Source organism: Myotis myotis, unplaced genomic scaffold (genome assembly GCF_014108235.1).
Source record: "Myotis myotis isolate mMyoMyo1 unplaced genomic scaffold, mMyoMyo1.p scaffold_m19_p_7, whole genome shotgun sequence".
In the NCBI taxonomy this organism is placed as follows: domain Eukaryota; kingdom Metazoa; phylum Chordata; class Mammalia; order Chiroptera; family Vespertilionidae; genus Myotis; species Myotis myotis.
Genome location: NW_023416379.1, coordinates 65,940,597 through 65,967,161, shown reverse-complemented (window position 1 = coordinate 65,967,161; position 26,565 = coordinate 65,940,597).

Below are 26,565 nucleotides of genomic sequence, written 5' to 3'. Positions count from 1 at the left end.
TTCCATCAACACCGGCCAAATCACCCTAGTGGGGCTGGGGTTGAGCACTTTGATCCTGAGGCCTTTGTAGCAGGTAGCCTTCCAACAGATAGGACTAGATCATCAGCAGAAGGAGTTAGAGCAGGCTGCCCATGCAGATGCTTTGTCTCATGGCTTATTACCTTGGGAACTTGCTTGGCCAGCTTTGAAGAGATCCGAAGTTTACATAAACCCGAACAGCCTAATTTCATTCTTAAAGTTGGACAGGATAGAGGTGGTCTCTGGGGCTTGAATAAACTGGTTACAGAAATGAGGATTACTATCTGGGTTCTTGTGGGGATGGCGAAGACACTCTCAAATCTTTGGGTCAGAATAGTCTTGGTCTCAGAAATAGTTTGCTTCGGGGCTCCCTCAGGGGAAATAACTCTCCAGGAGAGTTTGGGGTGTGGCAACTATGTGTTAAGTAGATATTTCTTAGGTCAAGGAATGCTTTTAAGGCAATTATATGACATCTTTTTATAAAAGGAAGAAAGACTAGGGAATTATACATATCTCACAAGGATTGGATGATGACAATTTAATGCCTTTTGCAAGTGCTTTCTTTTTTTTGTGTGTGTGTGTTTTCCGATGGTCTTTTTTTTTTTTAATATATTTTTTATTGATTAAGATATTACATGTGTGTCCTTGTCCCCACGTTACCCTCTACCCCCCCCATGCCCTCACCCCCCCCGTTGTCCGTGTCCATTGGTTAGTCCTATATGCTTGCATGTAAGTCCTTTGGTTGATCTTTCCCCCTTACCCCCACCCTCCCCTACCTTCCCTCCAAGGCCCGACAGTCCAATCAATGCCTCTCCGTCTCTGGATCAGTCCTTGTTCATCAGTTTATGTTGTTCATTATATTCCACAAATGAGTGAGATCCTGTGGTATTTATCCACTCTCCAGTTCCATCCATGCTGTGGCAAATGGTAAGAGTTCCTTTTTCTTCTTCCTCTTCTTAAAGAATACCTTTCAGCATTTCATATAATGCTGGTTTGGTGATGATGAACTCCTTTAGCTTTTTCTTATCCGTGAAGCTCTTTATCTGACCTTCTATTCTGAATGATAGCTTTGCTGGTGGAAGCCAGTACTTTGCCAAACCACAAAACCAAGGTGGCTATGCCGGTTCCAGGAGCAGCAGTAACTATGTCAGTGGCAGAAGGTTTTGATTACTTCCAGGAAACAAAGTTTAGGAGGAGAGGAGAGCCAGAGAAGTGACAGGGAAGCTACAGGTTATAATAGATTGTGAACTAAGCCAGTGGTGACAGGGCCTGGCTGCTACAAAATAAGACATGCATTAGGTAACACTCATGTGAATGGGCAAAAAACTCAAGGACTGTATATGTGACTAATTGTATAACAGGCCATTTTAGTTTCTGTTCTGTGAAAAGTGTAAAGCATTCCTACAAAGGGTTTTAATGTGTATATATATATATATATTTTTTTTTCCAACCATGCTGTTGACTGCTAAATGGAATAGTCTGATCATGACACTGAATAAATTTGTTTTTTTTTAAATGTGCTATGTAAAGCTAGTCTTTTCTGAAGTCATATTGGTAAATTACCCCAACAGTATGAAGTTAGAATCCTTTAGGGTGATTCCATTTGAAATTTATTTACAACCTGCTTGGGCACAGAAACCATTGTCTTCAGGATCCTTGGTGTAGTTGAACTGGCAGTTGCTGTGTTGTGACCTGGAATTCACCATCAATAGGGTCACCCAAGTAGAGTCATGGAGTTTATTTGGTTATTAATGATTGTTGGCACATCCTAAATTGAATTATGGTACCAGATAAAATTATAGATAGGAATGATGCAAGTGTATCATCTATTATCATGTGTAATCAATAAACACATTAATATTCTCTTGAAAATATTCAATTGAGGTGTCTTAGATTTCATTAGTTAAGGCAAACATTTATTGAATGTTCATCACACGCTGGCAAACTGTTAGCTTTTGAGGACTCAAAGATGAATATGATATTGCCTTTGCTTGGGAGAAGTAACCCATTGACTAATGAGTTCATTAAAAGAACATGTGGTGCCTGGTAAGTACTTTATACATTATAAAACAAAATCTTTAGGTTTTCTATAATAAACATTTAATTTTAAATTCTAAAAGAAATCAATAACTCCTTTAAAAAATAATATTTTCTCTCTAGAGAAAAAACATTCTATTTTGGAATTACAGTAGGTCTAGAAAAAGAAGTCTTGGGTAAAAGGGACATAGAAAAACTATGTTTTGGGAGGGACAGCAGTAAGAAGTAGATATGTGCAACTTTGAGATGTTTTTAAATGTTTTGAGAGCTATGAGGGCAAGGAGATTAGTCTTCAGGTCAGAACTGTGAAGTTAGAAGTAAACAGCTCTATAGAATGATGGTTTTTCCAAGTAACAGAGTTTCCAGCACTGGTCTGGCTCTCTCCTTGTCCCAGGAGTGCATGCAGAAGCCGAGCACCCATTTTCCAGGGTAGAGATATAGTTTGCAAATAAGGAGGAAGTTGCATTTCATGAGCTCTCCAATCCCTTCCTTCTCTAATTCTTTGTCATTCCAGATCTCTGGATCAGGATGACTACGATGTGTCTGAAGTGCTCCCAAGGAGCCATATGAATGTGGGAGCTGTTAATTAGTTGTCAAATATATATGGCAGCAAGAATTGTTAATCTGAGTTTCACAGAAACTGTGCTGTTCTAGACATCTTACAAAGTTAGATAAATCCAAGGACTGAAATAATGATATTGTTAATTCAAAGAAGACTTTAAAACACTTTTATTGCAGACCAAAAAGGTTAAAATTCAGGCCTGGTTTCTAATTTAGGCTTAGGGAGAGGGTTTCTTAGAAAATGGAGATGACTAGGTAGTAATACACTTTCTTCTAAATAAAAGTCAAATCACAATAGTGATGAGTTTATAAACATCTCAGGATGTCCCAGGGAGGTTTGATAAAATGAATTATTGCCCCCAAAGTGAATTATACAGTGTAATTAATATTGAATAGGAAAAGCAATATAAAATTTTTAATCAAATAGATGTTTCAAACATTTTAAAGGAGCCACAAAATGTTTTTCAGGTACAAGAAGAATTTTTGGATCTAGATAAGTCATAATACATATATATTTGTGCAAAATTAAATTTTCATGTTTGAGGTATTAAGAAGCCCCTAAAAAAGGTGAGCTGAGCAATACTGAACCGTTAGTAAATGTAACTAATAAAACTGAAAAATGAGAACTGTCCTAAATGAGCAATTTTCCCGTCGGATACAGTATAATCAGATTCCTACTCGTGTGTGTCATTGCCTGCGCCAGACCATTGCACAGCCTCAGTGGGTTTTCAGAAAAGGAAAGTTAATATCAAATGAAAACATTTGCTCTCTCTGTACTCATAACTTCTATTTAGTTTCTTGGGAAAGTATACATTTTTTTCTAGATCTCATGATAGGTTTATCTACCAATCTATGCTCCCTTCCCCTCTGATTCTTTTAATCATTTGGTTTACAGGTGTGTTGGTGACATAAAGGCACATGTGTTATGCCAAGTGCTCATTCTTCCCTTACAACCAAACAATAAAACAAAACTAACAGTGCCTTATAGTGAGTCTATTTGAAAACCAAGCCCCCCTGTTACTTCTGTGGCTCGAGTGAATCAAACACCCAATTTGATGGATGAGCATTTGTTCCTGGTGACTCGGAGATCACTCTGAGGTTTTAGAGCTGGCGGGAATCAGAGAGATCATACAGATGAGTGGTTCCCAAAACTGGCTGTTTCAGAGTTATCAGAGGAACTTTAAAAAAATCCACGTTAGAGCTCATTCCATATCTAGCAGAGTCCCTAGACTTGAAACTGGCAATTTCCCATGGTGATTTGAGGACCAGTGATCTTGTTTCACATCTTTACATAAAGGAGGTCTAGAAAGCCTGGGGTTGTGTATCATGAGCAAATTTAGAGTTAACTGAGTTAAATGATTCATCCTAGGGTTGGTTAGTAACAGAACTAAGACCAGAATGCAGATGTCCTTGATTCCAGTTTAATTTTCACTCTACTAAGCACTGCTATGGCCAACATAGCACAAAATTTGTACCCTTTGTGAATAGGAGTGTCCAGAAACACACACACACACACACACACACACACACACACACACACACACACACACACACACCATACCTTTTGGGATTTCTAATAGCCTTTGGCACACCTTTGTTCAGTTATACCCCTCAACATTTTAATCACCACCTTGACAGAGTTCTCTGAACTCCATCTTCTCTTTGGCTGTGAAACTCAGTTTCCTTTTAAGGATTCCAAAGACCATTCATCTGTTTTCACTCATTTTCTGCCAAGGCTGTTAATCACCGTAGGGCTCATCATTATGTTGCCTCACCACCTTCTGTTCTGTTCCTGTCTTCTAGTCTGGTGATATTTACATCTCCTCAAAGTACTTTCCAAGTGGTTTGTCTTTTCCCTTATTATTTCTATATCCTTACATGTTCACTTGACCTCTGAGGTATTTCTTCAATTTGATTTTGCATTTCACTGATTTAGTTCCCCATAGGGACTTTTTTGTCCTTCTGAATGTTATATATATTCTTTATACCATAAAGAATTGGTTCATGTGATTATGGATACTGAGAAGTCCAAGATCTGCAGTTGGCAAACTGGAGACCCCCAAGTGCTGGATCTGAAGGCTTGGTTACCATGGGAACCAATAAGTAAGGTCCTGTCCAAGTGTGGAAGCAAGAGAAGACTGATGTTATGGCTTGAGAGTAGTCAGGCAGACAGAAAGAATTCTTTCTTACTCAGTCTCTTATTCAATTCAGGCCTTCAAGGGATGGCATGAGGCCCACCTATATTGGGGAGGGCAATCTTCTTTACTCAGACTTTAATCTCTCATGAAAATACCTTCACAAACATACCCAGAATAATGTTTAACTACACATGGCCCAATCTAATTGACAGGTAAAAGTAGCCATCACAAGCCCACTCCTTGTCAGCTTGGCACTCATATGCATCTATCTGTACTCAGTCTCTATCTACTTATACCAGTGATGGTGGACCTATGACATGCGTGTCAGAGGTGACACGCGAACTCATTTTTTTGGTTGATTTTTCTTTGTTAAATGGCATTTAAATATATAAAATAAATATCAAAAATATAAGTCTTTGTTTTACTATGGTTGCAAATATCAAAAAATTTCTATATGTGACATGACACCAGAGTTAAGTTAGGGTTTTTCAAAATGCTGACACGCCGAGCTCAAAATGTTCGCCATCACTGACTTATACCCTTAACCTGTCTATGCTCAATCTCCACATAAAGACAGTAACAGGGTCATAATTCTGCCTTGCATGATACAACCAGACTGTGTTCAACTGGACACACACTAAGTTCTTCCACAAAAGAGTCTGCTCCCTACCCAGCCTATGCTTTAATAGGGATGAAAATGGAGAGTACCTATAGCTGCTTTTGAACACAGAATTTGATTCTGTTACTATAGTGTAGTGACTGTAATATATGTGCTGTTAGTATTCACTATAAATACAATGAAAACGTGGTTACAGAGTTTACTAGGTCAGTATGCCGTCAGTTCGAATATAGGCTGTCATCACCCTTTGGCTGTTCTTCCACAAGCACCTCTATACTGTATCCCCACTCACTGCCAACGTTTACAATCACCTGGTCCAAGCATGATTCTTCCCCTGTTGTGGAGCCCCACGAGCTGACAGTGACAGCAGCTAAGACTGTGAGTCTGTCTGTCACAGTAGGATGACCTCTACGGTGCAGTGGGGAGGTCAATATAAAAGCACCAGGGGTGGTTCCAGCAGAATCAGTGGGATGGCATGCTCCCCCACCCACACAGTCAATAGAGTGTGACAAGAACTGGGTCCCTGCTCAATGACAGTGCTGATTCAGTGAGGGAGGACTCCTGGGTTCCACCTATATCCCTCTTTATTTCTTCTGTCCTTCCGATACATTTGCAACCAATTCTCTATTACAATTGTGTTTTAACATTTTTGTTACTAATCACTCCATTTGAAATAACCAGAAATTGCTCTCTTTCCCTGGCTGGAAACTGACTGACGTATTCAGGTAATGAAACTTCTAGAAAATAGTCTTGTTTATAAATAGATTGATTCTGTTAAGTTAGGAAAAATGGAAGACTCTTCATAAATTCATCAAACAGAGCCATGGGTCTTTAAAACCATGTTTGACAGAAATTCCCCCACAAGCTGATTCTTTTTTTCTGTGGCCCAGTTTAATTGTTAACTCACCCTGTGGAAGACAGTTATGCAGTTCTTCAAATTGCATATCTTCCCTCTGCTCCCTTTCCCCCTACTTGGTAACTCCTCTATCTCACATTAAGGCTGTTCAGTGTGAGATACTGCCTAGCTGACAGCCAGCATTCCAACAAAATCCTATATAATAAAAGCCTAATATGCAAATTGTCCCCTTGACCAGGAGCTCAACTGGGAGTTCGACCGCTCACTATGATGTGTGCTGACCCCCAGGGGGTGGCGCAGAACATGGTGGGCATCGGAGACATGGCACTGTCAGCAGGCGGCTGTAGAGGCGCTGCTGGCCCCGATGGTCCCTGATGAGAGCGGGACCGCGGTGGGATGGTGGAGGAGGTGAGCAGGTGGCACCAGACCAAGACGGGTGTGAGCGGGGCCCGGTCGCCCTGCCGATCGCCCCGCAGAGGGTGACCAGTGGTGGCGGCAGGGGGCAGAGCTGCCACCCAGCTCTCAGGTGCTGAGGGAACCGGGTGGGCCCTGATGACTTAGGCAGAGGGGGGGGGCATGTGAGGGTCTGGGAGCCCAGGGCTCAGAGGTCAGCTGGGCCCTGCCCTTCCATGCCAGATGCTCATGCTTTGATGCCGGCCAGGCCTAGGGACCACACCCATGCACAAATTTCGTGCATCAGGCCTCTAGTAGTGAAATAACAGAAAACAGTGTATCAGTCACACTCATGTATCACTTATTGATGTAGCAATGACCTTCATAGCATGGTAATCTTCACTAGTTATTTTCTTTATAAGCATTTAATCTCTTAATATGGAATTAAAATCTTTTTCACATTAAAGGCATTTTAGGCATCAGCAAGATATTTTTCATCCGTGCACACTCCAGTGGTTCCCTCCAGTGGTACTACATGAGTTACTGGCAACGTAACTGCTTTTGTGTTTGTGGCCCCTGATATCCCAGAGAAGACTGAAAAGGTGCTAATGGTGCCCTTTTCTTAACCATTCATTCATTGATTTATTCACTCATGGAAACAAATATTTATTGATCATCTACACTAATAAAAGACAAAGATGCTAATTGACCATACCTTTGCTATGCCCAAGCCATGCCTACCAGCCAATCAGAGCGACTATATGCAAATTGACCCAACCAAGATGGCGGCCAGCAGCCACGGAGCTGGAGCAAGCAGGAGGCTTGGTTGCCCCGGCAATGGAGGAAGCCAAACTTTCTGCCTACCCTGGCTGGCTGTGGCCTCTGCAAAAGGCAACAAAGTTTCAGTTATAGAGGCTAAATAAATCCCAGATACCTGCTTTCAGCCAGCCTCCACAAGGAGCTTGGGTGGCTGGGGCTGTGGCCAACCTGCAAACAGCCATCAGCTCCTCACCCAGGATGGCCACATCCTCATGGGGTGAGGGTCCCTGCTGGGGGGCTTGGCCAACCTGCAAACAGCCATCAGCCCCTCACCCAGGCTGGCCAGGCACCCCAGCGGGGACCCCCACCCTGAAGGGGCTGTGGCCAGCCTGTAAACAGCCATCAGCCACTCACCTAGGATGGCCAGGCACCCCAGCAGGACCCCCTTTCTTGAAGGGGGTGTGGCCAGCCTGAAAATGTCCCTCAGCCCCTCACCCAGGCTGGCCAGGCACCCCAGTGGGACCCCCACCCTGATCCGGGACACCCTTCAGGGCAAACCAGCCCGCCCCCCACCCATGCACCAGGCCTCTATCCTATATAACAAAAGGGTAATATGCAAGTTGACCCTAACAGCAGAACAACTGGGAATCACTGGTCACTATGACACACACTGACCACCAGGGGGCAGACACTCAATGCAGGAGCTGCCCCCTGGTGGTCAGTGCACTCCCACAGGGGGAGCTCAGCCACAAGCCAGGCTGACAGCTGCCAGTACAGCAGTGGTGGTGGGAGCCTCTCCCGCTTCCTCAGCAGCACTAAGGATATCCGACTGCAGCTTAGGCCTGCTCCCCACTGGCAAGTGGACATCCTCCGAGGGCTGCCGGGCTGCCAGAGGGATGTCTGATTGCCAGCTTAGGCCCAATCCCCCGGGGAACAGGCCTAAGCCAGTAGGTGGTCATTCCCTGAGGGGTCCCAGACTGCAAGAGGCCACAGGCAGGGCTGAGGGACCCTCCCGAGTGCACAAATTTTTGTGTACTGGGCCTCTAGTTATATATAATAGGTACTGTGTCAGGCACTCTGGAGATAATTGTGATTAAAATAAAATAAATGACATACAGTACGGGGTGAGGCAAAAGTAGGTTTACATTTGTTTGTATGAAAAATAATACAATAATCTATAATAATAAAAGCATAATATGCTAATTAAACCAGACATCTTTCCTCTGGATGAAGCCACAGTGGGCGGGGGCTGAGCTCCTTGCCCAAATTTCATGCATCCGGCCTCTAGTCAATAAATAATAATATAAGAATAAACTCTGTTCAGCCCATATGGCTCAGTTGTTGAGCATCAACCTATGATCCCAGAGGTTACGGTTTGATTCCCGGTCAGGGCACATGCCCGGGTTGAGGGCTGGATCCCTAGTGGGGGGTGAGCAGGAGGCAGCTGATTAATGGTTCTCTCTCATCACTGACGTTTCTATCTTTTTCTCCCTCTCCTTTCCTCTCTTAAATCAATAAAAATGTATTAAAAATAAAAGAATAAACTCTGTTTCACATACTCACAACTGTAAATCTACTTTTGCCTAACCCTACATATTAGCCACAGTGCAGTCAATCTGCCACTTGGAGCTTCAGGAGCTTGAGCAATGATCGGGAGCCTTAGTTTCCTCATCTATAGTGTGGGGGAAATTGTGGTATGTACTGTAATTTGCAGTGAGGTGTGCCCAGTTCTCCAAATTGCTATGGGCACAGCATCTTATATTCCTTTATGCCCTACCTTGCCTCAATATTTAACTGCTTAGTAAGCCCGAAATTGAACACAATTCCTTCCTTTCTCTCTCTTAGATTCACAGTGTCTCGATGCTTTGTTGTAATTTTCCTATACAGAGATTTCTGAGCTTTAAGATGCATTTTGTATTTTTTGTATATTTAAGATTATATGCAGTTCTATTTAATGATTTTTTTAAATTCTTTTTTTAAAAGATTTTTTATTGATTTTTAGAGAGAGAGGAAGGGAGAGGGAGAGAGTGTAACATAGATGCAACAGCAAAAGATTGACCAGCTGCCTCCTGCATGCCCCCTACAGGGGATCAAACCTGACACCTGGGCCTGTGTTCTGACTGAATCGAACTGGCAACCTTTCAGTGCATAAGTCTCCACCCAACCAACTGAGCCACACTGGCCAGGGCTAACAATATTTTTCTAACACAAAGATCCTTGTCCTTCAATCTTAGACCTCATTCCTATGCTTTTCTGTATCATTTCTACCGTGATAATAAATTTTTTTTCACAAAGCTATCAAACACATTCTCTTCAATAACAAAGATATTCCTGCAAAAAAAATCAGTTTGCCAAGATAATACAGTAATGCTTATAATCAGAGAATCTTCATTAAAAAAATGTCATCTTTAACATCCAATATAATAAAAGCATAATATGCAAATTGTCCCCTAGACTGGGAGTTCGTCTGGGAGTTCGACCAGGGGGGCAGAGCTGGCCGGGGGAACAGAGGGGGGCCCTGAGAGGCTGTGGTGGCGGCGGCAGCAGCAGGCAACCAGGGGAAGGGAGGGAGGCCCCGGCTGGAAGCTGGCAGCTGCTAAGGGACCCTACCAGTGCATGAATTTTGTGCACTGGGCCTCTAGTATGTCAATACAAAACAAAGGCTAAAACAGTCTTTATATCGAGTATAAACTCAACTTTCTGCCTTATCACCCAATTTACCGCATCTTAGATTTAATATATAATTGCCAACTAGGATCTGGGGAAATGTAGGTGGCAGCTGTATATTCAAAGCTTCCCAAAATAGCCTTAAAATAATAAAAGAATGAAATAAAATCTAACTGCTTCTGGGGATATTTATATAACACTACTCATTTTCTAAATTAAAATAAATGCCTCTTCTATAGTATAGACCACATTTATGGATTTTTATAGATATTTGATGTCACTTTAATATGCCAAAATAGACTCTATTTCCCTGTTTTTGGATTTGTGCTTTCAGGCTATTGTCGTCGGGGCACCACTGAAAGCCAAAAAAGGTTTGTGTTCAAGTAGTTTATGTGGGATGTGAGCTTGGAAGTGAAATAGGAAAGGAAGGAAAACCCAGGTGAATATACATCCCTCAGTCAGCACTGCTGTGGGTGGCTGAGGCTTAATGCCACTGGGACCTTTCGGGCAGCCTGTAAGATGTCTCCCAGGTTTACCGCTCCAGGGAAGAATGGGAGAAGCAGTTGTCCATCCCAGCCTCCATTGGCTGAGGTTGCCCACGTGGTGCAAAATGCCCTGCGGGATCCTCATGAGCATGTGTGCAGCTGAGCGGGCACCCACGCAGGACGCAGGCTGAACGCTGGAGGGAGAGAAGCCAGCCCTGAAGAACTGTCACTGTGGCTGGGGCTGCATTCAGAAGAGGCCAAGGAGGCTGTGGGGCCAGGTACCAGAGTGTTCAAACACGCTGCCAGCATTGAGTTGAGAAAAGGATTTAGGTCAAATAGGACAGAAATTGTTCTTAAGAAAAATGATCCCATTTGAAGACTGTGCACTTGCCTTGACTGCTAATATCTGTATTCCATGCTTGGTAGAAAGACAACTTATCAGAGCTGGAGTTATCATTGGGTTACTTAATTAAATATCATAAATCTGATTCTTAACACTGGTAGGGTGATTAATTCTGTATTCCTGAACTAGCCTCATTTAGAATACACCCCTGGGACATCTTATTCTTACATTTATAAATTCAATGAATCTAATATTTTGCTGATAATGGGTATACAATACATGAAGACTTTCTTGCTTTAAACAGATATTGTTCTCCATAGCAATTAGGCTGGGGGGAAATGGCCTTTGTTTTGGTCCATCTTTATTTTCAGGCTGATAGTTTAGCTTAGTAATCAGAGAGTTATAGAAGTAATATAAATGAAAACCTTCACAAATTTGAACAAAACAATTAGAAAAATGAAGAGTGAAAACTGGGATGAAAAGATATGGTGAGGAACATGAGCATTTTCCAGGAGATGTATAAAATAGTGACTTTAAGGGAAAGCATACCGAAGGAAACCCTTGCACTGACACATCAGGAAAGATAGTCTGTGTTACTTTGACTTGTATGCCACTCAAAGCCCTCAATGGCTTCCTGAGTTTTTTAAGACTAAGCCCAAAGCAAGTCCATGAGTGGGCCCCAGTCTACCTTACAAACCTATTTCAGACTCACCAATAGGACTACCCTGCTCCAAACCACCTGATCTGAGCACGTCACAAAAAGTAATGTATTTAATCCGCATGAAATATCTATGAGGTACATACAGGTAAGGCTTGCTCCAGCTCATCATCTAGTAAGTGGTGGAGCCAGCATTCAAACCCAGTCTGTCTCCCGAGTCTGGGTTCCTCTCCATCAAATCCCTTGCTGGCTGGCTGCTCTCCAAACTTGCCTGGCTACTGCCGGTACTCCACTGAAGCTTGGCTTTCTCTCATGTAGAATGTGTTCCTCCCTCCTCTCTTCCTCTCTAAGTGCCATTGGTCCTTTACAGCTGAAACCAAGTCCCATTTCCCCCCCAAAACCCTTCCATGACTACAATGGTCCCAGTCTTCTCTTCTTTGGATTTATAGAGTACTTTTAGTTGGCAGAATTCATTTGGCACCTGTCATCTACTACCTTCACTGCAAATTACCTCTGTGTGTATGCACATGGGTACATTTCTCCCTAATCTAGATATACCCTCATTGAAGACAGGCCAGACCAGTTGTTGGCAGAGTTGAAAAGAAGACCAGTCCTTCAGAGCAGGACCTCAAAGAGGACAGGGACGTTGGTATGATTACCTCTTTGGGCTTCTTGTAGCATCTCTCGCCATGCACACTTTGTGCATAGTTATATTCCCTGACTTGAATTAAAATTGAGAAATGCAATGATTTGAGCTGCCATGGTTTCATTTCTAATATTTGTTAAAGTGAAAGTTTAATATGTGTTTCATATTCAAAATAAATGCAGATTGGCAATTTTAATACCAGATATGACAGGTAATTTTAAAAGTGCTGAGAATTGCAGGATGGTACTAGAAATGCTTTCCTATTCTCCTTTTACATATAGAAACTGCACTTTCACAGCAAGCTTTCAGTGGCCACTAAAATAGCATTAATTATATGTATGCAGGCATAACTATAAATAAAAAACACATACATTCTCACACACAGCCTTTCCGTGGTTTTCAGAGGGAAAGGTAGAGAGCGATAGTGAAAATAAGCAAAGATGGCATCTCTTGCCTGTTTTCTGCCTGATATTCTTGGTCCAAAAGCCAGTTTGTTTCTCTTTGCTCTTGGAATCAGCATTTCCAAGGGAAGGGAAGGCAGGTGACCTTGGGAAAGGGGCAATGGATTTGGGAGGATGCTTTCCTCACTTCAAATCACTAGTCTGAATCTCAGCCCCTTCCTGTTTTCCTGAAACTTACATGTACTTACTGAGCCCCATCTGTTGAGAATGACAATGGAATTCTGTGCTCCATGTCCTTTGTCTTTGACTTGCATTTCATTTCTCCTTCACTGGGGAGCTTCCTGGGCAGAGGCCCAACGAACCTACAGGACCCTGGTAGTGGCCACAGTTAACTACCATTTTGCTAAGAAATGGCTCCCTCTGTGGTAGTTTCCAGACCTCACAAATAAATATGTGGCAGAGTCTTTAGGGTTTTCTATGTACAGTATCATGTCATCTGGGAATAATGACAGTTTTATGTCTTCTTTCCCAATTTGGATGCCTTTTATTTTTTCTTCTTGTCTAATTGCTATGGCTAGCACTTCCAGTGCTATGTCAAACAGGAGTGGTGAAAATGGGCATCCCTGTCTTGTTCCTGTTCTTAGGTGAAATGGTTTTAGTTTTTGTCCATTGAGTATGATGTTGGCTGTAGGTTTGTCGTATAAAGCTTTTATTATGTTAAGGTATGATCCCTATATTCCCACATTGCTGAGGGTTTTTATCAAGAAAGGGTCTCAGATTCTGTCAAATGCTTTTTCTGCATCAATTGATATGACTATGTGATTTTTATCTCTCAATTTGTTTATGTGATGTATCACGTTTATTGATTTGAGGATATTGTACCATTCTTGCATCCCTGAGATAAATCCTACTTGGTCATGGTGTATGATCTTTCTGATGTAATGCTCGATCCAATTTGCTAGAATTTTGTTGAGGATTTTGGCATCTATGTTCATGAGGGATATTGGCCTGTAATTCTCTTTCTTTGTGTTGTCTTTATTTGGTTTTGGTATTAGGGTAATGTTGGCTTTGGAAACAGCCCAAGTGCCCATCGGCGGATGAGTGGATTAAAAAACTGTGGTACATCTACACAATGGAATACTACGCTGCTGTAAAAAGGAAGGAACTCCTACCATTTGCAACAGCATGGATGGTCCTGGAGAGCTTTATGCTAAGTGAAGTAAGTCAGTCAGAGAAAGATAAATATCACATGATCTCACTCATTTGTGGAATATAATGAACAACATAAACTGATGAACAAAAACAGATCCAGAGACAGAGAAGCATTGATCAGATGCTCAAACCTCAGAGGGAAGGTATGGGAGGGTGGGGATAAAGGGGAGAGATCGACCAAAGGACTTGTATGCATGCATATAAGCATAATCAATGGACCCAGACACTGGGGGTGGTGGTTGGGGGAGTGAGGGCATGAGCGGGGGGGGGGGGGGGGGGGCGGTAAGGACACATTTGTAATACCTTAATCAATAAAGAAAGAAAAATAAATAAATATGTGGCAAAGACTCCTTTCCTCAACTGATGTTTGATTATGTTCCTTTTCTTTTAGTCGTTCCTCTCAAATTATATCACCTCTTAGATAAAATTAAAAAAAACAAAAAAAAACACTCCTGAGCACAGGGTCTGAGCATCCAAATTTTCCCACACATCCTCTTGTGGGAGAAGCTGGCCTAGAGAGAGAATGGTCTTGTAGCTGCCTGGGATGAAACATATGCAATTCCCAACTGTAAATGTCAAGTGCCATCAATGGAGTAAGAGAATTTACTAGCTTTGCACACATTTGATAACTTGTAGGAAAGTAAGTTATTGTGAAAGCTTTTTAAAATTTTTGGTCAGGATTTTTCTTGGGGGGTGAAGTGGGGGATCAAGACTATTGACCTTAGCTCAGCCATTGTGACAGAAAGTGTGTCACAAGGAAGATGTTGTACACTTGTTACTAGGTGTGTGTGTGTGTGTGTGTGTGTGTGTGTGTGTGTGTGTGAGCGCGTTGGAGTCTATGGGCTGTGGAGATATTGTAATCCCAACTACTGACAGATACCTGCTTTGTTCATATGTAAGATTTGCATGAGACTCACAGAACTCCAGATGTTTCAACAGATATTTCTATCAGGAAAAAAATCAAATCGCAAATGGAAATAGGAGGGCAAAGAGAAGAAGGGGGCAAGAATGTCAGGACTGTGGCTCTGAAGTCTGATCAGAAACATCTAGGGCATGTAAGGACCATGATTTGGGGGCCAGAGCTGTGGGGGAACAGGTAAATCATGGAGTCCATTTGTCCCACCCTGATGATGCCATTTTAAAATTTAATTTTTATTCTTTTTTCTTACTTTGCTTTCAAGTTTTTAGAAACAGGCTAATAGGCTGTAGGCTTCCTGAGATAGATTTAGGTATGTCTTGATTTAATTGCTTTATATCTACACTGGAGGTGCTTTTCAATTTGCTCCCGTTTCTCACCTCACGGGCACTGATTGATCTAGTTTCTTTTTTGCAATTTTGCTAATAAGAATTGAATGGGCTTTCAGATTCCCATTAGTTTTATTTTGACTTGACAGTTTCATTTAAAATTGGGGGTTTTACTTAAAGTTTTTGTTTGTCCAATGGTTTTGTCTCACTCCCCAGATAATGAGTTTAGAACTCAAAGGAAAGCAGGCTAGGCCTCCAGTTGCTTCTTCTCCTACTCCTTCTCCTTCCCCTCCTCCTCCTCCTCCTCCTCCTCCTCCTCCTCCTCCTCCTTCTTCATTATGGCTTTTTCACATAGTGGAATTTTTTTTTTCATTTTGTACAGCATTTTATTTTAGGAAACACTGTTATTCACTGCCTCATTGTAGACGTTTATCATGGACATAGTTCCTTATTAACCAAAATTGAGCCACTATATTCTTTTTTAAAAAAACCCCTTTATTGTTAAAGTATCACATATGAATCCTCTTTCCCACATTGACTTCTCCCTTCTTTTTGTTTTTGTTGTCTCTTATACTTTGAATTGTCTTCTTCCATAATGTTGTGGAGGAAGATAATATTTTTCAGGTATATTTGGGCAGATGTGAAGTATGAAAAACAGTTTGCTACTCTCATCCTAGATCAATCTTGCAAATACATTTATTTAGGAGTAAAATGTAATCGCGGAGAAAGCCTGCTATTGGCAAATGTGAGAGACACAGGCAAATCTGGTAGTTAAAATCAAGCTGTTCCAGCTTCAATGACTTTTTTTTTTTTTTTTTTTTTTTTTTGTGAATCAGGATTTACTAGGCCACCATAATAAAGAATTGGAAAGAATCATTTTTTTTTTGTTTGGAGTACATTCAAATTCTAAATTAAGGGACTCAAAACTTTCTTCCTCCAACATCTCTCCTTCCCCAGCCCCTCTGGCACCTGTTCTATATATATGCATATGCATATGCTGCTTTGCCTTTAATACAAATAACGTTATAGACAGTTTGAATGTAGACATCTATGGCGATACTTTAATGACATAGCACATTGTACTTACATAATGAAAGGTGTAAAGAAAATTAATGGTGTATGTATTTACTGTGATGGGCTGAATCTCACTCCATTAACTCAGGTGAGCAATATATGTAACTTTATATTCTATAATTCAACTTAATTTTTTCCTTTCAAGCTTCTGGTCAGCTGTGAGTGAGCAGAAAATTCTTGACAGTAGCTCTTCCTGGAGTCTTAACATTATCCCTTCCCCCCTTGTCCCCACTGTCCTCCCTGGTGTTGTTCCTTAATTTTAAGATCCTTTTTTAAAAAATGCTTTTACTGACTTTAGAGACAGAGGAAGGTAGAGGGAGAGAGAGGGAGAGAGAGATAGAGAAACATTGATGGGAGAGAAGCATCAATCAGCTGCCTTCTGCATGCCTCTACTGGGGATTGAGCCTGCAATCCGAGCATGTGCCCTGATTAGAAATCGAACCAGAGACCTCTTGGTGCTTGGGATGATGCTCAACCAACTGAGCCACACTAGCTGGGCCCTACCCAATTTTAAGATGTTGAGGTACCGTAAAGAGAATGGTCACTGGTCCCTACATTGCCATTGTTTAGGGTCCTGGTGCCCATGGCTTCTTTAGATCTGACTTTCTGCAGTTTGGATTACTCTCAGGGCCTGGAAATATTTCTCTGGCCTGTCTATAGTCCTGTCTCCTTAGACATACAACACAGGTGATATCTCTGAGGTCTGGCCATCTCTTTCTTTTCCTGGTCTTTTTTTTTTAATCTTTATTGTTCAGATTATTACAGATGTCCCTCTTTTTTCCCCCATAGCTCCCCCACCCCCCACCCCCCGGTTCCCACCCCACCCCAGGCCCTTGCCACCCCACTGTCCATGTTCATAGGTACTGCATACACGCACATAAGATCTTTGTCCAATCTCTTCCCATTCCATTTCCATGCCCCTGATTCTATTACATTCACCAGTTTATTCTGTTCATCAGATTTTTTATTCATTTGATTTTTAGATTCACTTGTTGATAGATAGGTATTTGTTGTCACTTTGTTGTTCATAATTTTTTATCTTTACCTTTTTCTTCTTCTTCCCCTTCTTAAAGAATACCCTTCAGCATTTCATATAATACTGGTTTGGTTGTGATGAACTCCTTTAGCTTTTTTTCATCTGTGAAGCTCATTATCTGACCTTCAATTCTAAATGATAACTTTGCTGGGTAGAGTTATCTTGGTTGTAGGTTCTTGCTATTCATCACTTTGAATATTTCTTGCCACTCCCTTCTGGTCTGCATAGTTTCTGTTGAGAAATCAGCTGACAGTCGTTATGGGTACTCCTTTGTAGGTAACTGTTTTTCTCTTGCTGCTTTTAAGATCCTCTCTTTGTCTTTAGCCCTTGGCATTTTAATTATGATGTGTCTTGGTGTGGTCCTCTTTAGATGCCTCTTGTTTGGGGTTCTCTGTGCTTCCTGGACTTGTAGGTCTATTTCTTTCACCAGGTAGGGGAAGTTTTCTCCCATTATTTCTTCAAATAGATTTTCAATATTTCTCTCTTCTTCTGACGCCCCCATAATTCAGATGTTGGTATGCTTGAAGTTGTCCCAAAGGATCCTTACACTATCTTCATATTTTTGGATTCTTTTTTCTTTTTGCTTTTCTGGTTGGGTGTTTTTTGCTTCCTCGTATTTCAAATCTTTCACTTGATTACTGGAATCCTCTAGTCTACTGTTGAATCTCTGTATATTATTCTTTATTTCAGTCATTGTATGCTTATTTCTGACTGGTCCTTTTCCATTTTTTTGGCATTCCCACTAAGATCCTTGAAGGTCTCACCAAGTTCCTCAGAGGTTTCTAGAAGATTTTTGAGTAACCTTATAACTGTGGTTTTGAACTCTATATCCAGTAGTTTGCTTTCTTCCATTTCTTTCATTTGTGACATGTTTCTTTGTCATCACATTTTGGCTGCTTCCCTGTGTTGATAGAGTGGCTTTGTGTGGTAGGTGTCCTATAGGGCCCAGTGGCTCAGCCTCCCTAATTACCTGAGGTGGATGCTCTTGGTGCACCATTTTGTGGGCTGTGTGCACAGTCTTGTTGTAGTTGATCCTTAATCGATGTTGGTATCACTGAGAGGAACTGACCTCCTGACCAACTGGCTGTGAGGACCAGCTGCGTCTACAATGGAAGAGCTGCTGTGCAGGAGACACCCTTATGGGACAGGATGTGCTTCAGTGGGGCTCTGGTGCTCACTGAGTCTGTCCCTTGAGTGTGTCACTTATGGATGTGAAGAGTTGTAATCGGATATGGTCTCACACTGACCACTGGGTACACTGGCTCTTAGATCTCCAAGGAGGTGCAAAATCAGCCACTGCCTGGGCCACCCAGCAGGAGCTACAGAGAGATCTACAGATTTCTCCTCTTTGTATGGGGTTTGGAAGTGCCCAGACGAGGCCCAGCTGTAAAGCAAGGCAGGCTGCTGGTGCCGGCCTTGGGCCTTCTTTTGATAACTTTGGGGCTCTCTGACCCAGCTGCAGCTTGTTTGATAGGTTTTAGACTGAGAAAGGACAGGCCATTCATATGCAAAAGCCACTGCCCACAGCTTGGGTGGGTTGTAAATTGGGTAAGGCGGGGTCTCAGGGAATCTCCAGGGCGGAGCAAACAGCAATGTCTGCCTGTCAGCCCTGCACCCGGAGGATCCCAGCACAGGAACAATGACCCTTGTGAACACCTCCCTCTGGAAGAAAGTCACTCCCGGGTTCCTGCCCTGATGCCAGATAGTCCAGTTTCTCTCCGTATGTGTCTGGGTCCCCCAGAGTCTTGCCCAGCACTGGAGCTCAGAGCAAGCGGGAGCTTGTATCTCCCTCCCGATTAAAAAAGCGGCACACCCAGTTGCCAGCCTGTTTCGCGGCTCTGCACCTCCTACCAGTCTCAATGTGCTTTCTTCTTTACGTCTCTAGTTGTAGTACTTCCACTCAGCCAGCTTTCCCGCAGTTCTGGATGATAGTTGTTATGTATTTTAGTTGTAATTATAATGTGGTTGTGGGAGGCAGCAAGTACAGGTGTTTACCTATGCCACCATCTTGGTTCTCTCCTCTTTTCCTGGTCTTAATGAAATCTTTTTCATATTTGTGCTCACTCAATGCTTTCTTCATAGGCTTTGGGAACTAAAGCTGGGTTTCTGCTGGAGAACCCTTTCATGCCCTTCCCTGAGGCACTGAAGAAGGACCTGAATGGGAGGGGCAGGGGGTTGGTGGGAAAGAAGCAGGGACAGAGGGAAATCTCGAATAGAGGAATAACACCTCAGAGTATCATCTCTGTACAATTCTGGGATTTAGTTAGGAATATTTCATTTTGTAATAACTATTCCAGAACACTGGGCTGATGGCCCTTCCTCCAGTTGCAGAGTCTGCAAGCAACAATGAACTATCCACTCTTTGTTACTTATCAAATAGGCCATTTGGTAGAAGAGACACAAATTGTAAGCAGTACAGTGAAATTACCTTTCTATTATAAGTTTCTGAGGACAATTACTTTTAGGTGACTGGCAAATATACTGTGAAAAGAAGTGTACTGTTGAGTAGCTATGTGAGGCCAAGTTTTTTTTTCTCCTAATAAGGCACTTAAAACCCTACCTTTTAAATATACTCCTTGATTAATGTGAATTATTACTGCAGCATGACAAATATTTTTCAAAACAAAAAAATTTCATGGAGGCAAATCAAATCAGAAGTAAATGGATGAGTGTGAAATCCTTTCATTGGTACAATAATGGGATAATTTATGTAATACCTCAAGCATCCAAATCTTTTAATGGCTTTTTTGAAATCTAAAAGAATGAAAAAAAAAATCAGTTATGCCTGTTCCCTCTCTCACTGAGTGTTTATTTGAAAAAACTCCTTGTTCAGTTAATGTTTTCTTGAAAAAATAACAGCAACCCTGTCTGGAATGGAGAAAAAAAACCTGGATTTTTAGTGGTTTTCTTCTCTGAAATATCTATACTAGTTTTGGGAGAGATGTTTTCCCAGTGATAAAGTTAATCTTTTTTTTTTTTCCCAGTATTCTGATAACAGCTTATGATGTTACGTCCTACTTCGAATTTTTAGCACTATTTTCAATCTGGTGTTCAAACCTTCATCAGATTTCATTATTCTCTTTTAGATTAACCACTTCTGAGCCAACATCCCTCTCCTTCGGATATCCATGGTAGCCTTGTAGAGCGGAGCTTCTTAAACAATCTGTGGCCAAGGACACGTTTCTAAATCTGAACTCTCTATTCCTGTACTAACTTCCTCATCGACGGGAAACAAGCAGCTGGCAGACAGGCACTGGTCTGGGGGCTGTACTCAAGGTGTTCTGAGGTCCTAGTCTAGAGTCCACCGCCTGTGCCCCAGCTTAGGCCATCCTGCATACGTCCCTAAAGTACTGCTTTCTGAAGTGAAATCCCTACTCATCATCTCAGCGCTCAAGATCCTGCAACACCCAACAACACTTGGCCTGTCCTAGACACACTCCAGCCTTCTCTGGGTTCTTCCCCTTGGCTGGAAAGCAATTCCTCAGTCCCTAGTCAGAATGAAAGCTTTGTCTACTACCCCTGGCTGCACAGATTGTATGTAACAAAATGAACCATAAGCACTTATCGCTAGTTGCCTTATTTTTTTTCCAGATGGATTGCTTGTTTTAATGAGTAACTATTGAGCAACAAGAAACATGGAATATTTCTCATCAAGGGGTGAGGGGGGTGGCAGAGAACAAGCCACCATGTATACAAGGGATGGGTGGTGGTTTAAGAAGGACAGGACTTTAGGACTGTCTAAGTTGAGAGTCTTAGGGACAGGTCTACCCCAGACTCGAAGAGGTGTGTGTGTGTACATCTGCTGTGGAGAAAAGGACTACAACTGGTATGTGATCTTTTTAAATTGAATTTTCATGGAGAAATTTATATATTCACATTTAGGTGTAAGCAATAATACAGAGAGATCCCATATACTCTTTATTCAGCTTCTTCCCACTGGTCTCATATTACAGAGCTATCCACCTGTATCACAACCAGAATACTGACATTGATTCATACTACTAATCTTATTCAGATTTTTTAGTTTTATGTGTACTTGTGTGTGTGTGTGTGTGTGTGTGTGTGTGTGTATTTAGTTCTATGAAAGTTTATTGATTTTTTACAGAGAGGAAGGGAGAGGGATAGTTAGAAACATCAATGAGAGAGAAACACTGATCAGCTGCCTCCTGCACATCTCCCGCTGGGGATGTGCCCGCAACCCAGGTACATGCCCTTGACCGGAATCGAACCTGGGACCCTTCAGTCCGCAGGCCGACGCTCTATCCACTGAGCCAAACCGGTTTCTATGAAAGTTTAAATGTGTAGGCTTGTGTACCCATGATCATAGTCAAGATATAGACCTACCCTATTGCCCTTTTACAACCACCCTCACTTCATTCCTCTAGCCATACCCTGCTCCCAAGCCCTTGCAACTGCTAACCTGTCTTCCATTTTTAAATTTTGTCATTTCAAAATTGTCACATAAATGGAAGCATACATTATGTAACCTTTTGGGATTGGCTTTGGCTTTTTCCCCTCAGCTAAGTCTCTGGAGATTTATCCTAGTTATATATATATCAGTGGTTCCTTTTTATTGTTAGGTTGTATTCCATGGTACAGATACATCAGAATTTATTTAACCACTCACCTACTGATGGACATTGGGGCTGATTCCAGTTTAAGGCTATCACAAATAAAACTTCTATGATTATTCATGTACAGGTTTTTGTGTGAACATAAGTTTTAATTTTTCTTGGATAAATGCCCAAGAGTGTAATTGCTAGGTCATATGGTAGTTGCATGTTTTGTTAATTTTTAAATTCATTATTTAAAATTTTTTCCTAGTCTCTCTCTATATATTTTTATTGATATCAGAAAGGAAGGGAGAGAGAGATGGAAACATCAATGATGAGAGAGAATCATTGATCGGTTGCCTCCTGCATGCCCCCTACTGGGGATCGAGCCTGCAAACCCAGGCATGTGCCCTTGACCAGAATTGAACCCTGGACCCTTCAGTCTGCAGGCCAACGCTCTATCTACTGAGCCAAATTGGCTAGGGCTCCTAGTTTATATTTTTATGTCATGACACAAATTCTTTGTTGCATTTACACACACACACACACACCGTGATAAACCCCCATATAATTACCTTGCATTTTCCCTGTGCTTAACAAAGGACTTACAATATTCCAACTAGAAGAGAGGTTTAAAGAATAATTCTTGGCTAATATTGGTATAAAAGTTGGCTTGAAAGAAGATATTCTCTCTTACAGGATAGGAACTTGATTTTCTTTACCACAAACTCTTCCAGATTATAGACTTATTTAATAAAATTAGCTAACCTTTGATAACAAAACATTACAAGGGCAGTACAAAAGGTTAGAAATTTGAGGACTTTCTCAAGATCACACATTTAGAAAGAGCAGGAGCCAAGACCCAATTCCAAATTGTGCGAAACCCAATAATGAGCTTTCCCTGAAATCTTGCCCCGAGTCTCTGTGGGTTATTTTTAGAGTAGCATATGGTGGTTAGATTGATTTTATTAGTAACAGACTGTATATGCCAGAGCTTCCATACAGAGATTATTTAAGCTACAGCAAAGAAGACCAGGGAACACAGACTGACTCTGCAAATACTGGAAGGCTTGCCACAGGAAAGAAGAAGGTGTTTCTATCTTACAGCACAGGGCAAAATTAAAACCAAAGTTTGGCAGTTGGAAGGAGGGGAAGTGGTTCACCCCAAGGAAAACATTTCCAAGCAAGCTGCTCAGGAATGAAAGAACAGCCTAACGTGGTCTTGAGCCACCCAAAGGAAGAAGTGTTCACTAGCTCATTGGAAAAAATCACCTGTTCCAGCTGCTGGAGAGAAAATTCTTTGATTTGACCAAATGCTCTTTAAAGTCTTTTCCAAATCCAAGTTCCTAGGAATCTACCACTAAATGACTTATTTTCGTTAGTCATTTATTGCTGCCAATTCTGCCCACATACCATATTTCCTTGCCATCTGTTTAGAATTAAATAATATATTTATAATTGATACTTTAACTACCATAATTTTTATTCAAGTAGACATAATTTATCAAAAACAAGGCTTAAGCAATATGTATTTTTTTTCTCATAATAGTTTGGATTGGGTCATAAACTAATTAACTCATATTGTGGAATGGGATAGAATGAGATGAGATGAGAAATCCAGTGTTATCTATGTGAAATGGAGACCTGGTGATAATCCTTAGGATGTAGGCAGGGGAAATTCCAACAGAGAAAGGAAAAGTGATTTGCTCAAGGTCTTGGAGCTAATAAGCGATCACACAGCTAATCTATGTTCACAGAGCTAATGAATCCTGAGCCTGTTAATACTCGTTGGTGACTCCTTGAATAAATATTAAACTTTCCACAGGAGAATATGCCTGAAGGGACATAATGAGACTTGTAATGAGAGCATTTTCAAGGGGTTACAAGTCCAACTGAGACTGACTTATTTACACAATAAAATCCTCTCGTACTTTGTTTACCAATGTGTTGTTAAAAAAAAAAAATAGAAGATGCTCCCCACTTTAATGGTTTCTTTTCCTCAGAAAGTAAAAGAAGCTGCTTTATAGATAGATATGTCTATTCCAAAAGCAAAATATTCTAAATCATAAGATTTTACCTCATGGTCTTAGATTTCAAACTCCTCTATAAGAGATATTGAAGTTCATGTCAAGTGCTGTCAGGAAAAAATGTGAATATAACTCAGAAGTTAAAGTAATTTAATTCCTACCTTTTTACATTGTTGTGTCAACAAGGCAACAATATTTCTTTTTTGTGTGCTCTTACACAATTTCCATCTTATCTTGTATTTGCGATCAAATTCCTGTCCATTGTACTAGAGGAAAGAGTGGATGTCGGGTCCAGCGTCTGACAGATGTTATTCACAGTATACCTGGGCCTAAAGTAATAGAAAGTTTGGTTAGCTTCAGATTTAGAAAATTCTAGAGATTTGATTTGAAAAGGCATTGGACAGAGAGGTGAGGGAGTTGGTAATGTGAGAGTGAGAGCGACTACTGTACCTGAAGGAAGTGATCAGAGAGAGGGTTGACCAGATGATGGTGAGAACTGTTTTTTCTTCCAGTATTTGGATAACAGCTGCTCACTGAGGCCTCTTGGACATGTTGAAATGTACGAAAGTGAAGAGGGATGGAGGGGCCGATCGGAAAAGGAAGCCTCTGCTGCAGTTGTTTGAGCCCGTCTTCCTGGTAAACTAACCACTGCGATGGCATAGCAGTTCTGGGCCTCTGCGGACTCCTAGCCCTACAGAGCGTGTGGAGCAATTTTCAGAAATTGTTCTTGAGGCTTAAGTCTCTGCGAGGTTTAAGAAATCCCACATGCTGCCAGCAGCCCCAAGAAGCTATTTATACAGATTACAATTGACATAACTTATCAATAACTGAGTTTAATAGGTCAATGCTGAGACCCTGGCAGAAACCTTTTGTTAACTTTGTGGCAAGTGTTTACACTACAACTGGAGGGAGAGAGTGGGTTCTGTGTGTTTGGATGGAGGGGTTGCTGAGCTCCTCTGATCTCCTTGCCCCTCCAGGCAAAGCTGGAGCAGTAATTTCCATGTCATACTCCTTAGAGGAGGAATATTGATGATTAAAGATGGAGCAAAAGTAGATGCTTATGTTAAATTCTTTGTCTTTATCCAGAAATGTTATCTAAGTTATAAAAGTTACATTTAATTTTTAAAGCCTTGATCATTTTTATAGTCTCTAGTTTAGTCTAAGTTTATTCATTTATTTAAATTGAATTTTTTTTAAATTACAGATTCACATGCAGTAGTACAAAATAAAACAGAGAGATACTCAATTTCCTCTGATGATAACATTGCAGAACTATAGTGCAATATCACAACCAGGTCATTGACATTGATAGTGTCAAGATATAGAAAATTTTCATCATGACTAAGATCACTCATGCTTCCCTTCTATAGCTGCACCCACTTCCTTTCCACCTCATCCCTTCCTCGTTGCCTGAAAACCACTAGTCTGTTCTCCATTTCTGTAATTTTGTCATTATCCAGAATATTACATAAATGGAATCATGTTATGTAACCTTTGGGATTGACTTTTTCACTTTAAAATTCTCTGGGGATTCATCAGGTTTTGCATATATCAATAGTTTATTAATTTTTATTGCATGATGCAGCATTGCTAGCAATAGCCAAGATATGAAGCAACCTAGATACCCATCAATAGATAATGGATAAAGAACATGTGAGATATATATATATATATATATATATACACACACACACACACACACACACACACACACACACAATGGAGTATTATTCAACAATAAAAAGAAATGAAATCTTGCCATTTGTGACAACATGGACGGACCTAGAGGATATTATGCAAGTGAAATTGTCAGACAGAGAAAGCCAAATACTCTATGATTTCACTTATATGTGGAATATAAAAAATATAAATACACAAAACAAAAGAGAAACAGACCCATAGATATAGAGAACAAGTTGATGATTGTCAAAGGGGAAGAGGTAGGGCAATGGGAATTTAAAAAACAAAAGAGGTAATCGGAGGCTGGTTTACAGACTACCTTGAGTATGGATTTTATTCTGACAAGACATGAGTTTGTTGTTTTTTTAAAAAAATATATTTTATTGATTTCTTTTTAGAGAGGAAGGGAGAGGGATAGAGAGTTAGAAACATCAATGAGAGAGAAACATCGATCAGCTGCCTCCTACACTCCCCCAACTGGGGATGTGCCCGCAACCAAGGTACATGCCCTTGACCGGAATCAAACCGGGGACCCTTCCGTCCACAAGCCGACGCTCTATCCACTGAGCCAAACCGGTTAGGGCAAGACATGAGTTGTTTTTGAGCCAACAAGTGACACAGCACCATTCAGATTTCTATTCCTCTAAAGTACAAAACAAACAAAAATCTTACCTATAAAAATAAAATAAAATAAAACAATAAAAAAGAAGTTGATCACTTTGTTAAGAACACAGAGGAAGGTAGAATATCTTGTGGTCAGGAAGAATATGGGAATTTTGAATGCTTGGGTATATAGAGATGGTATCTTGATTTTGAATTCAATAATGGCTATGCCATTGTTTTATATAAAAGACTTATCACATGATATGGGTGTACCATACTTTAAACATTCACCTCTGAAAAGACATCTAGATTGACTCCAGGTTTTGGCTATCATGGGTAAATTTGTTATGAACTTTTATGGTCAAGTTTTTGTATGAACAAGATGTGTCTACTCTCTTTAATTTGTCCGTTTTGCTATAGGTTTGTCAATTTTATTGATCTTTTCAAGCTCTTTGATTCATTCATTTTCTTTATTGCCTTTCTGTTTTAAATTTCAGTGATTTCTTCTTTACCTTTACTATTTACTTCCTCCTACTTTTCACATTTTTCTTACA